The 13428-nt window shown below is 47.2% G+C and overlaps 1 protein-coding gene and 1 long non-coding RNA gene across 6 annotated transcripts in view; one reads left to right on the top strand and one right to left on the bottom strand.

Annotated features, from left to right (window-relative positions):
* The window catches only part of TMEM132C (transmembrane protein 132C), a 403977-nt gene that overhangs the window by 79579 nt on the left and 310970 nt on the right, over positions 1-13428 (top strand). The window lies entirely within an intron of this gene.
* LOC146396530 (uncharacterized) lies at positions 7263-12055 on the bottom strand. Its single transcript, XR_014827214.1, has 2 exons — positions 11819-12055; positions 7263-11368 (listed from the first exon to the last, which is right to left on the bottom strand). It is a non-coding gene; the product is annotated as an uncharacterized LOC146396530 (long non-coding RNA).

The raw sequence follows: 13428 nt of genomic DNA, 5'->3' as shown, positions 1-13428 counted from the left end.
TCTGACCAGCTTCTGTGTTGTTTTTTATTCCCTTGGATGTTTAGGATGGAAAGGCAAGCTGATCACTTTTGCTCTTTTTACTAGTTCTCGGGAGAATTCTCAGAACGCCTTTTAATTTGAAGTAGTAAAGGAAAATAAAAATAATCTGTTGAGGTAAGAAAGAAATTATTGTCATTACTATTTATCCCCCGAAGTGTTTTATTTTACTCCAAAGGATTTGAAACTATCTCAGCTCACTGCCAGCCACACTTTTAGACTCAAGCAAAAATGTATAGCTCACCAGGAAAAAAGACTACATTACCCAGTCTCATCTCTACAATGGACATAAACAGATGTGGGATGGGTGACTTTTAGCAAATGTCTTTAAAAGGACTGGGGAGAGGTTTCTTCTCTTCTTGTTGTTGCTGCTCAGAATGTAGGCCTGATGGCTAGAACTGGTGCAGCCCTTTTGGGCCACGAGGTAGAAAGCACAGGCGGAGAATGTGAATTTGGGGGGTCTCTCACATCATGAAGCTGTCAAACCAGCCTGGATTACTTCACTTCTTTGGACTTCAGATGAGAAAGAAATACATTTCTACTTCATAAACCACTTTTGCTTTGAGTTATCCTGATATTTACATGTCATTCTCACTCCATCTCTCTCTTTCCTCACCCTTCTCTGAGATTCCAGTACCACAGCCACCTCCATCTCCCTCCTTACAAGTTCACCCAGCCACAGTTCTTTGAAGCAGTTGGGTAAGAAAGAAGACAGAAGGGAAGAAAAGCATCCTTTTGTGCGAAGTTCTTTGTCAGAACATCTTCCTAACTACCACTGTGTGGACATATTAGCCAAAAAGTCAGGTTTTCTTGACAGCATAAGACAGAAACTCTCTCAGACCCGTTTGAAGCCGGAGAAAGGAGCGGAAGCTCTGCTCCCAGCAGATCCCCACCCCCAGCCACCCCTGGCTGAGATGTCACTCATCGCTCTCAGAGAGTTTGATCACCTGGCCACCATTTCCTCCTCCTTTTTCTTCTGTGCTGTGGGGGTGCTCTAAAAGCTGGGCAAGTGTTGAGAAGCCTTTACATCTGATTATGCTCCATGAACTGAGGCTTCTCTCTAGACCAGATGGGTTTCGTTTCATCCTGCTTTGATCCTTCCCAGGAATGGCAGGGCTGGGGTTGTGCTGCTGGCCGCCACGGCTCTCCGCCTTCTGGACCCCTTGTGCTTGGCATTGTTTTCTATTAGTGGACAGAGAACTTTTCCCTTCACTACTGCCCAGCAGTAATGTGAGTGGCGCCGACTGAGGAGTGGAGAGGACGATGATGAAGGGGGTCTTGGTGGTTTTCAGACGGTCCAAACATCCTGTTCCTAGTGCATAATCAGCAGCATCCCTGAGGTGTCCTATGGAGACTTAACACATTGGAGCCACAGGGTCCGCACATAGCAGAAGCTGATGGTAACAGATGGTGTCAGGTGGTGGCTGGAGAGAGCTTATCACAGTTTAGGGAATCGAGAAGAAAGTACTTTCCTATTTCTTTCAATGTTTGGAAAATAACTCTATATGGTTCCGAGTAACTTTTCCAAAAATTTGGAGGACTGTTGGACCGTTCTGCCGTCCAGGAAGTGACTGCATTATTCCACTAATTTTTTTTTTTTTTCATGGCCGTGCCCATAGCATGTGGAAGTTCCTGGACCAGAATTCGAACCCCTGCTACCACAGTGACCCAAACCGTGGCAGTGACAATGCCAGATCATTAACCCATTTGCACCATCAGGGAACTCCAGCCACTAATTTTTTTTTTTTCTTTTTACAGACATACCTGCAGCATAAGGAAGTTCCTGGACCAGGGGTTAAATTGAAGCTGCAGCTGCAGCTGCAGGCCTGCACCACAGTCACAGTCACAGCAATGCTGGATCCAAGCCTCATCTGTGGTGACCTATACCACAGCTTTTGGCAGTGCTGGATCCTTAACCCACTGAATGAGGCCGGAGATTGAACCCACATCCTTATGGCTACTATGTTGGGTTCTTAACCCAGTGAGCCATTATGGGAACTCCAGCCACTAATTTTTAAAAATAGTTTTATTAAGGGGTTTCCTGGCAGCCCAAGTGAAAAGGGAAACATGATTAGACACATCATTCTCTCCTGCATAGGAGAAAAAGCCAGCAACATGGTGGCAGCAAAGGTTTCCTGGACCCGGGCTCTGAAGGGATATTTCTTATGAAATAGAGATGCTTATCAAGCTGTCATCTGAGACCCCAAAAGTCTGCTCCCCCTTAGAGTGTTGCCAGCGGTCACTGTTCCTGGAAATGCAGCCATAGCTTGTGTGAAGCCCTTTCCCATAGCACTTTCTGAACAAAAGCCCAGGGCAGGACCACCAAGCACTGCTCAGAAAGAGCCATTCCATTTAAGATGCTTACTTTGCTCAGTTCCTCCTCCCACTGAGGCTTTTATCAGGGTGTGTGCTTCCTGTGAATGATTCTCTTTGCTTTCCTGCAGGGCTCAAGAGCACAGCATGGGGACAGCCTGACTCTGAATCTTGTCCCTGCAGGGCTCTGTGAACTGGGGTAGAATAGCTCAAGCCCCTGGGGGTCTTCCTTTTCTCCTCATAGGGGCAAGGTGAGCGTGTGAGGGGAAGGGTGTGACTTGCTGAAAAACAGTGCAGGGTACAGAGAGGCAGGTGGGCAGCATCAATTCATTGTTGCTTTTCTTATCCTTTGCAACTTGTTTTTCTTTTATGAAATAAATACTATATTTGAACCACCTGAGAAGAGGAGGGCATTTTGACACATGGAGTTCTTAAAAATGTGGATGCTCTGATGATGTTTCAGAACAAATGTCCATGTCAACAAAGAAAAGTGGTGGGCACGTGGCGGGTGGGGGCGTTGGTACATCTCTTCTTCTCCTAGGAGCCCAGCGTCAATAATCTCTATCTGCTAACTTGGGGCACATTTAATTTGGGGGACATAAACTGAGGGCCCTCAGCCAGTGAGACAGACAGGAGAGCAGACCAACTTCCACCCATGGGTGCCCTCGTGTGAGCACGTTTGGGTCTGAAGACCCCCCTGCACTCCACTCAATAGAGGGGGGCAGAGGTAGAAGGCCTTGTTTTACATCTATCTCCCCTTCTCTTTTTTTAAAGTACAGTTGGCTTACAATGTTGTGTTAGTGTCTGCTGTGCAGCACAGTGATATACATATATTCTTTTCCAGATTCTTTTCCATTACGGTCGATCACAGGGTGTTGAATAGAGTTCCCTTTACTCTGCAGTAGGACCTTGTTTATCCGTGCTATAAATATATAATGGTTTGCATCTGCCTAACCCCAAATTCCCAATCCTTCCCTCCCCCACCCAACCCCCCGGGCAACCACGAGTCTATTCTCTATGCCTGTGAGCCTGTTTGTGTCTTGTAAATAAATTCATTTGTGTCATAGTCCGGATTCTACATGAAAGTGATATCATATGTTGTTTGTCTTTCTGTCTTGCTTACCTCACTCAGTCTGATCATCTCTAGGTCCATCTGTGTTGCCGAAAATGGCATTGTTTTGTTCTGTTTTATGGCTGAGTGGAATTCCATTGTATATATGTACCACATCTTCTTTATGCATTCACCTGTTGATGGACATTTAAAGTGCTTCCACGTCTTGGCTATTGTAAATAGTGCTGCTGTGAACACTGGGGTGTAGGAATCTTCATTTATCTATCTCTTTCCCTCCCTCCCTCCATCTCTTCCTTCCTCTCTCCCTCCCTCCCTCCTTCTTTTCCTCCTTCCTTCCTTCTTCCCCGCCTCCTCCCCTCCCTCCCTCCTCTCCTTTCACAACGTGGTATCCAAATTCAGATTCATGGCTTTATCTGGGGCTCCATCAAGAGGAATAGGAGGCTGTGCTGGATTTAGGAATCAGTGAAACTGCCCTGTCCTTTCTGGGTGGTTCCAGAGGATTTTCAGGAGTCATTCTGGCCTGATGTGATTTGCACCTTATCAGCAGACTTTAGAACACCCTGTAGCATGCTGTGGGGATGGATCCATGAACTCAAACCCAGGTTAGGGGCTATGTGAAGAGACTAAATGAAAGTTTAAATAAGCTGGAGGCAGCCCCCCACTCCCTCACTCCCTCCACCCCCACACACTTTATGATCAGGAACCTGAGCCCAAACCAGGGGCTGGTGACAAGTACATCTTCTGAGCATGGCTATTGGCCAGAATCACATCCTATGACCTCCAAGAATTGTGGGTAAACCATCCAGTGGGTAGAGCATCCTGGTTTGAGGAATTCCTTTCTTTACGATGATGACCCTAAACCTCTCCCACTCAAGTCTAAGGACATGCTGTCTGTAGGAGGAAAGGAAAACCCTCTTGATAGAGTATTCCATTTTAAGCCAACCAGAAGCCCAGAGAAGAAGTGATCTTAGGATTGAAAGAGACACATCTGTTTTCACAGGGGGACTGGACCATGAGGATGAGCTGGGAGTGAGAGCCTGGCTGAATTCTCATGACTCTTGGCATAGAATCAAGTCTTCTTTGGAATCGTTCTGGTTGCCAGCCCTTTGGACACCTGGATAACAAAAGGCCGGGAAGAAGAGAGGGAGTGGGAGCACTAGAAATATGACGATTCTAGAGGAATGCTCTGGAGAGGACAGAGTTTTTGGCCGGGCACATCGCACACGGAGGTGTACCTGAGGACCATCCCTCTTGCCGCCGTGAGGCTGTAGCTATAGTAAGCAATGCACCAGGAGTTGCTTCTTATAGGAAGCTCCGTTTCCGTGCACCTCGAGAGAAAACCATGTAGCATGATGGTTGGTTCTGAGAACCTCCAAACTAGTTTCTTGCTGCCACACTAGCTCTGTTCATGCCACTCTCATCTCAGTGATCTCTTAAATCCCAAGTCAGCCCATGTTGCCCCTCTGCTTGACTCTTTCCATGGTTTCTATCTCAGAATAAAGACCAAGTCCTTACAGTCACCAGGAGGGCATGATCTGTATCTGCCTCCACACACACTCCCCTCCCGACCCCCTCCCCTCCTCCATACCAGCCTCAAATGCTTCAGTCAAGCTCTGACCCCAGGACCTTTGCTTGCACTTTCTCCTTTGCCTGCAAAGCCCTGCATGCACTGTGTTTGCCTCCCCTGGGGCTTTATTGACATCCCACCTGCTCAGTGAGGCTTCCCAGCGCATCCTATTTAAAATTGCCTCCCCACACTCCATTTTCCTTCCCTGCCTTGTCACCAGCTCATCTACTCTATATGTTATTACTTATCTTGTTTGCTGTTTGACTTCCATTACAAGCAGGTCACCTCCAACTGGGGAGGTATTTTGTCTGTTTTGTCCTCTGTGGTGTCCTCAGCACCCACAATAGTACCAGGCATCCAGTGGGCACCCAGCAAATATGTATTGGAAGAATGGATAAGTAAATGAATGGTCTCATCCGTGAATCACCCTTGGGCATCCTTAGGGCATGAAAAGTTGAGTTTTTCTCCTCTGTTCTTAGAACCCAATGGCTTTTTCTCAGGTGGAACTCCAGAAAAAATGTTTAACTTGTATTTCATGGCCAGGTGGAATGCAGTTGAGGAAAAATGTGTCTTTAAAGACTAGAATAACCAAATAGCTGGGGAGGCTGATGTGGAAAGAAACTGGGGGTTCTGAGATCGACGAGGACAATCAAAACCCAGATCCTCTCCCTTGGCCCTCTGCCTGAATCAGATAATAACCACATGGAGGGATGCTTGAAATTATTCTCTTTCTTAGAGAGTTGAATCTTCATTAGCCAAATGTGACTGACTGCACTGTACACACACGTACAAGTACAGGGCTTTTAAACTGAGTTCCTTCCTTGCCTACTCACTTAGGAGGACATCAGTGATTCTCTGACTGACCACAGTTCCCTAGAGAAAAGGGTGTTGACACCCAGAAGCTATGGAGTTAAAACAGAAAGCTAGAGACGAAAGCAGGGGGTCTCTGCATTTAAATAGCTTCAACTCTGTAATTGGTGATTTTCCAGCCTTGAACGGGTTGCTTCCTGCTTTCATGGGAAAATCAGGTTGCTGCTGACCGTCCCTAATTTCTGGAGCCCTTGAGGAACCAGCCTCTAATTTGGTTGTAATGAACCATGTGTTAATGTCGCAGCCTCCTGCCCACTCCAGAGACCCCACAGCATGGCTGGCCTTGTAATGAGTCTTGTCAGCTCTGCGGTTCGCCTTTCTCGGGAGGCTGCTTTTGTTTTTCTGCTCCAAGCATCCTTATTTCCACCTAAAAGAGAGATGGGTTTTACAGTGTAGCCAAGATAAATAGAAGAGGTAGAAATCTCATGTATATTCAAACTCATGTAAAGTCTCTCAGTCTCTACCTGTGTCTCTGTCTGTGCCTCTCCCCCAACCCACACCCAAGCGCCACACACCTGCATTGTAAACATCTCCATATGTTATATTAAGAAACCCAGTGAGTTGAATAGAGGGTTTCAGTGTGCCCTCCCTTTCAAATGGAAGCGCTCTTTGGGGGTCCGTGTGTCCAACCTGCGAGCATGGAAATGAGAAGGAAATTCTTTGGGAAAAGCTCGAAGGTCCTCTCTGTCCCCTAGCTGTCACTTCCAAGCATCCCTGGCTTATAGCTGCCGAATGCTGGAGAAATATTTCAATGAAGTCCTGCCTCTGTGGAAGTCAAAAAAAATAGGGACCAAGAATTCCATCAAGTTAAGAAGATAAGGTATGAGTATACAGTGGAATATTGCTCAGCCATAAAAAGAACGAAATAATGCCATGTCCAGCTACATGGATGGACTTAGACATGATTGTACTAAGTGAAGTACCTTTACAAGCCTAGCTTTCTTTCTTTTTCTTTCTTTTTTTTTTTTTTTTTTTTTTTATGGCTGCACCCATGGCAAACTTAAGTTCCTGGGCCAGGGACTGAATCTGAGCCACAGCTATGACCTATGTCACAGCTCCAGCAACACCAGATCCTTTAACCCACTTCGCCTGGGGTGAGGATTGAATCTGCCCCTCAACAGCGACCCAAGCTACTGCATGCAGGTTCTTAAGCCACTGCACTACAGCAGGAACTCAACACTGGCTTTCTTACCTACCGACGCCTTCACTTGAACTCGTGGAGGCTGCCATCCCAGGGTTCCCACACCAGCTCCATCACCCCCAGTATGTGCTGTTTTTGGTCCTGATGTAGTCAGATTGCTAAATTAAAAGAGGTCCAAATTCTCTTGTGATACAGCAGGCTAAGGATCCAGCATTGACACTGTGGTGGCTCAGGTTGTTGCTGTGGCACCAGTTGATCCCTGGCCCAGGAACTTCCATATGCCATGGGTGTGCCCCCCCCAAAAGAGAGTTCCCATTGTGGCTAAGTGGGTTAAGAAACCCAGCTAGTATCCATGAGGATGTGGGTTTGATCCCTGGCCCCATACAGTGGGTTAAGAATCCAGCGCTGCGTCGAGCTACGGTGTGGGCCGCGGGTGCGGCTTGGATCCAGCGTTACTGTGGCAGGCAGCTGCAATGCCATTTGGACCCTTAGCCTGGGAGCTTCCATATGCCGTGGGTACAGCCCTAAAAAGCAAATAAATAAATAAAAGAGGGAGCCAAAGGATGCACGGGGGCCCCACCTCCATCACCAGCAGCAGGGCCCGTCCAGTCCTAGGTTTCTGCTTATTGCTGCCTCTCTGGGAGGTGACAGAAGAAACGTGCCCCTCTGCAACTCTCCCTAGGGCCCTTCACCCTTCTCAGGGTGGCCCCCCCATCACTCCACCGCAGAGCGCAGGCAGTCCCACCCGAGCTGAGTTTCTGTCCAGCTCCAGCTGTGCGATTTTCCGAGCCCCATGCGTGGGACACAGGACAGCATCCTCCAGCGCAGAGGCTCGGAGCAGGGCAGGCTCCCCTCCCTGGGTGGCTTCCCCTGCGATGGGAGAGGTGAAAATTTCAAACAATGGTGGAGGCAGGTTGTGGCCCCCGCCCCTCACGACGCCTCAGAGGAAGAAGGATTATAAAACCTCTTTGGTAAAGAAGCAAGTGTCCCAAACTCCTCGCGGTGCAGCCGTTTCCGTCTTCAGGATCTGTTTACCCGGCTCAAACCGTGAGAACCCGTGGCTGGGCTTGCCGTCTGAATTAACAGGCATGCTTCATAAGCAGAAGAAAGTATTGCTGTTCTTTTTTGCATTTTCTAATGTCAGAGTTGGATTTTTTTCTTCACTAAAAAATTGGTAGGAAGTGCTCTGAAGTAATATCAGAAGAGTATCGTGACCATTTTTTAAGTTAATTGTGTGTGTGGTGTGTATAGCTGGTAGTGTGTGTGTGTGTAGGAGGTGATGGTGTGCGTGTGTGCATGTGATTTGTGCGTTGGTGATGGTGTGGGGGGGTGGAATGTGTGTGTGTTTGTGTGTGTAGGTGGTGGTACTGCGTGCATAGGTGGGATATGTGTGTTTGTGTGTATGTGATGTGTGTATATGTGTATTTGTGTAGGTAGTGGTGTGTGTGTGTAGGTGGTGATATGTGTATGTATGTGGGGTTGGTGTGTGTTTGTATGTACAGGTGGTGGTGGTGGTGTATATGTGCATGTGATGTGTGTATGTGTGTAGGTGGTGGGGGTGAGATGTGTGTGTGTGGTTGTGTGTGTAGGTGGTGGTCGTGTAGGTGTGTGTCTATATCCTGAGCTTCCCGCAGAGCCAGTCCAAAGTGTGTAAGTTTGTGGGCAAAAGTCTTAACCATGCAGGTCATGGGATGCTGTCTTGGACCCCAGGGCAAGGACCATGGGCCTGGGCTGAGGGCTGGGAGGGGCCGGGTGACCTCAAAGCGCATCGGGGCTCAGGTGGGGAGACAGGCAGTACACAGTCCTGAGGAGAATAAGGAAAAAGCAGACGAGATCTGAATGTGTGTGTACCTGAGCCTTCAAGATGTGTGGCAAGAAAACCTGCTCACACAGGGATACACTTGAATATGTGCCCCAAGATCTCTTAAGAAAACAGGAAGGCAAATGCAGGCTGGTCCAACCCACACACACCCAGGAGCAGCAGATACGCAGCGAGTGCTGGCTCCCATGTGCCAGATGTGTGCACACTTGTCACTGCCTGCCCTGCACCAGATCCCCACGACAGCAAGGGAGGCAATGGTGTCCCCATCTTGCAGTTGAGAAGACTGAGGCTTCAGGAAGCCTGAGATGTCACAGGGGCAGCAGAGGGGCAGAATCCGCTTCCTCGTCACCAGCCATTCTACTTCCTGGTCCTTGTGAAGAGCTTTGAGGACCTTTTGCCTGTCATCACCTGTAACTGTATCGAGAACAAAGACGCTGGCTCCTTTTGAACAGATCCTTCCTCTGACCCTATTCTGAGAGTAAATAAACACTCCGTTTGGGTTCCTCTGAGTCTGGGCTCCTCTTGCAAAACTCCCTACTGAGATGCTGTCTTCAACCCCTTCCATGTGGCACCTCGACAGACCTCCAGCACCTAAGGAATGTTCTGTTCCTTCTTGGGCGCTCACATTGGTCTCACTTCTCAAACAGACACCTCTCGACAGGCCCTTGATTGGTGCTAACGTAAAGACAGTGGCTAATTAGTCTTTAAAGCAGGATCAAACTAATTTGAAGCATGCTAATGAGAGTGACGTTTTAGAGCAGGGAAGGGAAAATGCCAATTTAGAACCCATAAGGACTTGGGATGAAGGATGTCTTAATTTTTTAATAATTTCTGTGACATTGGAAATCAAACTTACAGTTACCAAAAGGGCAGGTGTAAATTAGGAGCTAGGAATTCACAGATACACACTACTGTATATAAAACAGATAAGCAACAAGGACCTACCATATAATGGACAGGGAACTGTATTCAATATCTTATAATAACCTAAATGGAGAAGAATCTAGAAGTCCCCATTGTGGCTTAATGGGTTAAGGACCTGATGTTGTCACTGTGAGCAGTTGAATTCGATCCCTGGCCTTGCTCAGTGGGTTAAGGATCCGGCGTTGCCTTGAGTTGAGGCGTAGGTCGCAGATGCGGCTTGGATCCTGCGTTGCTGTGGTCATGGCTTAGGCCTGCAACTGCAGCTCCGTTTTAACTCCTAGGCTGGGAACTTCCATATGCCTCAGATGTAGCCATAAAAAGAAAAAAAGAAAAGACTTTAAAAGAGAATATATATATATATTCTCACTTTGAATTCTCACTCTGGCTCACTTTGCTGTACACCTCAAACTAACACAACATTGTCAATCAACTAGACTTTAATAAAAAAATGAAAAATAAGGATGATAATTTCTGTTAAATTGCAAGAATGAACATCACTGCGGTGGGTTTGAATGTGAGTTGTGTATTGGTTGACAGGTATTTATTGAGTGTCTGCTTTGTGCTAAGGTTTCCCTCTGCCCCAACTGTACAACAGTAGTGCCTGCTCTGAGTGATCTGATGGTCTAAGAGAAGAATCAAGTGTGAAATGGATATATCTGTAATAACGATCTCATTATTATTTTCTTCTTTTCTTTTTAGGGCCACACCTGCGACATATGGAAGTTCCCAGGCTAGGGGTTGAATCCAAGCTGCAACTGCTGGCCTACCCCACAGCCACAGCAACACCGGATCCAGGCTTCGTCTGAGACCTACACCACACTGGATCCTTAACCCACTGATCAAGGCCAGGGATGAAACCCTCATCCTCAAGGATACTAGTCGTATTCTTAACCTGCTGAGCCACAGTGGGGACTCCCTTGGTCCTAGTTCGTCACCTCACCTACATGGACCCGAGTTCCTACATGTAACCTAAAAGGTGGTCCAGGTGGACCAGAAGATTCCCTCTGAAAACTCGAAGCAGAGAGAGAAGGCTGATGTCACTGAATTTTCATTGGGAGGGAAGGAACGTGGGGAGAATATTTGAAATTCTGCAAGGACCGCTGTGTTCTCTGGCCCGATTATTGGCCAGAAGCCCCAAGGATGCCTGCTTGTCTGTGTGGGGAATCTCCAGAGAGCAGGTACCAGGGAAAACAGAAGGTGCCCTCAGCAAGAACAGAGCCTTTGAAGTCACGATTTCACCACTAGCAAATGTCTCCATGGGTGGTCTTGAAACGTTTAGTCATCGGGCAAAGAAAATGCATGGTGGCTGGAGGGTCTGAGGGGGAACATCTTGAACCGCTTTCAAGCCTTTGAGGAGCTGCAAAAACTGAAACATATTTCTCCGAGCTCCTCTTTCTTTTCATTTTTTCTTCCTACCCTTGTGGCTGGGAGAGAAGATGGAGACCAGATGCTTCCCATTCCGGAGGACTCGGCTCTCCAAATGATACTCTGGGAAAGATATGCAGCCATCCTGAGAGCTCATGAGTCCTTTCGATAAGCCCTTTCTTCTTAGCATTTTTCTTTCTTTTCTTTTTTGTTGGCTGCACCCGAGGCATGCAAACGTTCCTGGGCCAGGGATTGAACCTGCGCCACAGCAGTGATGATGCCAGATCATTAACCCACTGAACCACCAGGGAACTCCTTTCTTTAGGAAACAGAGAGGCTGCTTTTTTTTCCTGTCCCATTAGGAAACAGATGGGCATCACAGGAAGGTTTGAATGCCACAATCTTGCAACCTCAGCAGGTTTAAATCATGGGGAATCCATTCATCAGAGGGACGTAAGAGGAGGAGGCCAGCAACGTCAAAAGCTGGGAACTCCTAGTTTTGTCTACCTTGGATTTCTCAAGGAAAGGCGTGTTTACTTTGATACAAGAGCCAGCCTGCCCCTGTGATGCTGTGCCCATCCATACCCTACACTCTTACTGAGAGGTGACCAGGTTAGCTAAGCTACTGCTGGGGGCTCAGCTCAAAACCAAACCCAGTGCCTTTCCCAAAGGCGGTGGCTCAGCAGTTTAAGGATCTGGCATTGTCACTGCTATAGCTTGGGTTCAATCCGTGGCCTGGGAACTTCTGCAAAGAGGCCAAAAAAAAAAAAAAACAACAAAAAAAACAAAACCCCAAACCAAACAAAAGGTAGCAGGAGTTCCCTGGTGGCCTGGTGGCTAGGACTCAGTGCTTTCGATGCTGCAGCCCGAGTTCAATCCCTGGTCTGGGAGCTGAGATCCCACGAAAAGCCACTGCACACTGCCACCAATTAAAAAAAAAAAAAAGGCATTAAAAAATTTGTAGCAATAGACATCAAGCAAATGCTACCCAAAATTCCATGAAAGAGTGTAAATATGGTCTGGAGATGGGGAGCAGCGAGATAGTAATTTCATCACCCCTGAATCCTTTCCACTCGTGGTCATATGTTCATGATCTGCTTCCCTGTTAGGAGATAGTGTTAAGAGGCAAGTGGTTTCATCTCAGGAAAAGATTCCTTAATGTTGTGACTATTTAAAAAGCGTTCTAGCTATTGTCTGTTGTCTGTCAAGAGTTTTTTCTTGATCATTTGCTAACTTACGCATGTGGGAAATATCCACCCATATAATGCAAAGCAGTGCAGTGTTTTACAAAGTATGTTTTCAAATCAAGATGCAGCATTTCCTCAAATCCATGAACGTGAGTTTTTGTTGTTGTTGAGCTGTTCCAACCACATGTAAAACCACCAGAAGCCAGGCCAGGGAGCATCTGATGGGGGTTCTACCAACTCATCCAGGAAGAACAGAGAAGAGGAAGAGAACAATTTGATTGTCAAGAGAAGGCCTCCATAAAATTGATGAAACACACTAAGGTTTGCACACACCCCCCAAAGATCCTTCTTTAGGACTGAGCTGCAAACGTGAAATATAAATAGAAACATATTTATAGTCCCATCACTCAGTTGTGTGAGGGTAAGTCGAGTCTGCCATTTTTTTCCACAGAAAGTAACATTTCATTATTTGTTTTGTTATGAAGGCAAGCACGTGATCTTAATTAAAACCTACATTTGGTTCAAAGACAAATCAAATGTAATTATTTTCATAACTTTGGCATTTCGAAAGAAAATCCTAGTCGAAGCCTTCTCCCTCGACCCCACTTCAGCTGCTTACAATGGAGTTGAAGGCCTGGTAGGTTCTTCTGTTCAGACCTGTCCCTTCAGGCTTTGGCTAGAATGTGAGGCAGGGGACATGGGTCAGTTTTTCTGAGGCAAAGACTCATCCGTGTAGAGTCACGGTGATGTGTCCTGCCTCGGACCTGCCCCTCCCTGGGCTCTCTGGTTATGGGCAAGTTCCTTTGCCCCATCAGTAAAATGGCACAGTCATAGTGCCTATAACATAAGGTTGTTACAAGGATTGAGATTCCTGGGAGTTTCCATGGGGCTCAGCGGGTTATGAACCAGACATGGTATCCATGAGGATGTGGGCTCTATCCCTAGCCTCGATCAGTGGGTTAAGGATCTGTCATTGCCGTGAGTTGTGTAGGTCGTAGGTGCATCTTGGATCCCGCATTGCTGTGGCTGTGCCATAGGCTGGCAGCTACAGCTCCAGTTTGACCCCTAGCCTGTGTACTTCCTTATGCCACAGGTGTGGCCCCCAAAAGGAAAAAAAGATTTCCTGGGCGT

This window comes from Sus scrofa, chromosome 14 (assembly GCF_054392235.1).
Source record: "Sus scrofa isolate SSC_HxYL_T2T_F1_AM1 chromosome 14, Sscrofa_HxYL_maternal_Yorkshire_Landrace_v2.0, whole genome shotgun sequence".
NCBI lineage: Eukaryota > Metazoa > Chordata > Mammalia > Artiodactyla > Suidae > Sus > Sus scrofa.
This window is presented reverse-complemented; position numbering and strand designations above follow the sequence as displayed.